Genomic DNA, 3,380 nt, shown 5'->3' with positions numbered 1-3,380 from the left:
GACTGCATGTCTAGTTCTAGTTCCCTCCTCATGATCACATGCCAACATTGGGTTGGTCCCAGGAGGCCATCCTAACTTTTAATGATCCAGTAACCATTAAACAACCTGGAACATTTTAGTAGAGGGGTTAGAACATTCAGAGGAACCCTTCTCCCATCTGTACTGGGAGGGACTGAGGGAAACAGGACTGTGCTTTCCTGAAATGACCAGTAGAGTGGTGAAGCTCTGTAACAAAAGAAATCAAGAGTGAATTTGTATGGGACATGTTTTGGGATACTGTAGATGCCTTTGCAAAAACTAGAGCCACCCCCACATATCCCTTAGCATTAAACTCATGCCTGCAAATTTAATATATAATGTGTAACGTACATAATCATGCTTACTTCCAATTTTTGGTTAGATTTGAAATATACAGAACTCATCCAGGCACAAGGAAAGGATTATTCCAAACCACCATTTTTAAGTCACTGACTCTTCTTTGATGTTTGTCTATAAGCCACTAGAGCACTGTACTTCACTTTTAAAAATACATGTATCTCAGAATTTATACATTGTTTTGAACTTAGATGATTTTTAAGTGCTCAAGTCACAAAATTTGGCCATGAATAGTTTCTTATGAAGACTCTGCTGGTAAAACACAATATCCAACTGCCTCACATTTGCTTGATGAATTCCTTTTTTATCCCAGGGAATTTATACATGATTGTTCAATATTTGAAGTTAGAAAAATACTGATAAAATTTTAATAAATATAAATGTTTTCATAGAAATATAGAAGGCATACCAGTGTATTCAATTAAAATATATACAGTTTCCATATATAACAGAATTGGTAGCAGCAAAAAAATAATTCATTCTCTCTTTCATAAATTCTATTAATACAGCATAAAACATACCACACTCCACAACCTCAAGGTCTGTTTTATCCCAGGTACTCATTGAAATAGGTTGCTAAATTGTGCACAGCTCAAACAATCCATAAAATCTGTCTTTGGCTTCACACACACTGGAGGTTTAATTTAAAACAGAAATGTTAAAAAAAACTTAAACAGGTGCACCTGACTGCCTCAGTCACTTGAGCAAAAGACTCTTGATTTCAGCTCAGGTCATGATCCCAGGCTCATAGGATCAAGCCCCACATTGGGCTCTTCGCTGAGTGTGGAGCCTGCTTAGGATTCTCTGTCTCCTCTGCCCGCCTTCCCTGCTTGTGTTCTCTCTCTCTAAACTAAAAAATATTTTTAAAAAACTTAAACAAAATGTACTACTAATGCATATAATAAAATAAGGACATTTTAACGATACACTTCTTTCTTAATAATCAGCAGAGAATATTTTTAATAAAATAACTGACATAACTATTACATTGTGCTGTAGGCATAATTCCATGTTCAGTTGAATTCCTTTTTAAAAAACTACCTAATAAATTCATAATTCTTGAATATCCAATCAAATTAATTTTGTAGATGAAATGTAGGGGAAGTAAGCAGGCATACTGCAAATGAATATTGATAGCACATGATTATCAGGGAGACCTACTAATCACAGAGACCTGTATGGTGGTTTGTTCTAATGATCTCCAAGGAGAGGAAGACAAGTGATTTTAGGGCCAAAGAGGAAAGAAAAATCAATCCAAGGAGGAATGGAAAAATAATAAATATGAAGGGAAGTAAAAAGAGGAAGGGCAAGACTAAAGCCAACATAGGAAAACATACTATGAGAGCATGCAGGGTGGGGATGGTGGGCTGGCTGAGTTACTGGAGAAGGGAAACTAAATAATATGAATTATGATATGAACACTTCCTTTCATTGATTCAATGCTTTGTCAGTCTCACAATAACTCTTTAAGACAGAGGAGCTCTAATTGGCTCATTTTATTTATTTATTTTGTTTTTTTATATTTTTTAAAGTTTATTTATTTATTTATTTTAAGGGGTGGGGAGAATAAGCTGAGTAGGAACAGAGAGAGAGAGGGAGAGATAGAGAATCCCAAGCAGGCTCGACTATGTTAGCACAGAGCCCAGTGCAGAGCTCAAACCCAAGAACTACAAGATCGTGACCTGAGTTGAAATCAAGGGCTAGACTTTAACCCAACTGAGCCACCCAGGTGCCCCTAATTGGCTCATTTTATAAATGAGGCAACTAAGGTCATAGATAAGTGATATGATGGAAGTGAGCATACACAGTGCTAGAGTTTGGACTAAAAGTGGGAGGAATAGAATTCTAGATTAGTACTGTAGGAGGCAGGATTTTCCCCTTCTTAATGGATTACAGTATAGACCATCCTGTTCAGTGGCATTCAAAATATTGCAATGAAACTCAAAGGTAGGACCTGTTAGTGTGCACACATTGAAAGAGAAAATGTGGGATCTCTACATCTTGGAAGACTTCAGCATATGAAAAAAATTGCTATTAAGAGTACAGTATTGTCAAGACCTTAATTTACTACAGTGGGGCAAATTACTCAATCTAAGTTCGGTGAGCAGTGGAATCTTCTTTTGACAGGAGACTTTACTTGTAAGAGTACTCATACAAGAGAAGATTTGGGGTGTCATTTTGTCTCCATACTCACTGAAGAGGCAAAATATCTTATGTGAGCCTGTCGAATTGCGTATGCTGTATGGATTGTTTGTGGGTATGCTCTGCTGTTTTAAAGTTCCCTGAGGCATTAGGAAGTTTAATGTTTCTAACGAAAAGGATTAAGCCAACCACAATGTTGTAGGAAAAAAGAAGGTGAATATTTCAGAAATTGAGCAGTGTAATATTTTTCACCTACCAATGTTGTTGTAGACACCAAACTCCACACCCAAAAAATAAATAACCCAGTGAAGAAATGGGAAGAAGACATAAACAGACACTTCTCCAAAGAGGACATCCAGATGGCCTACAGGCACATGAAACGATGCTCAACATCACTCATCATCAGGGAAACACAAATCAAAGCCACACTGAGATACCACCTCACACCAGTCAGAGTGGATAAAATGAACAAATCAAGAGAATATAGACGCTGGTGAGGGTGTGGAGAGACGGGCACCCTCCTACACTGTTGGTGGGAATGTAAACTGGGGCAGCCCCTCTGGAAAACAGTGTGGAGGTTCCTCAAAAAACTATCCATAGAACTCCCTTATGACCCAGCAATAGCACTGCTAGGGATTTACCCAAGAGAAACAGAAGTGCTGAGGCATAGGAGCACATGTACCCCAATGTTCATAGCAGCAATGTCAACAATAGCCAAAACATGGAAAGAGCCTAAATGTCCATCACCTGATGAGTGGATCAAGAAGATGTGGTATATATACACAATGGAGTACTACATGGCAATGAGAAAGAATGAAATCTGGCCATTTGTAGGAAAGTGGATGGACCTTGAGGGTGTCATG

The sequence above is a fragment of the Suricata suricatta genome, chromosome X (genome assembly GCF_006229205.1).
Source record: "Suricata suricatta isolate VVHF042 chromosome X, meerkat_22Aug2017_6uvM2_HiC, whole genome shotgun sequence".
NCBI lineage: Eukaryota > Metazoa > Chordata > Mammalia > Carnivora > Herpestidae > Suricata > Suricata suricatta.
The sequence above is the reverse complement of the archived record's forward strand: the minus strand, read 5'-3'. Positions refer to the sequence as shown.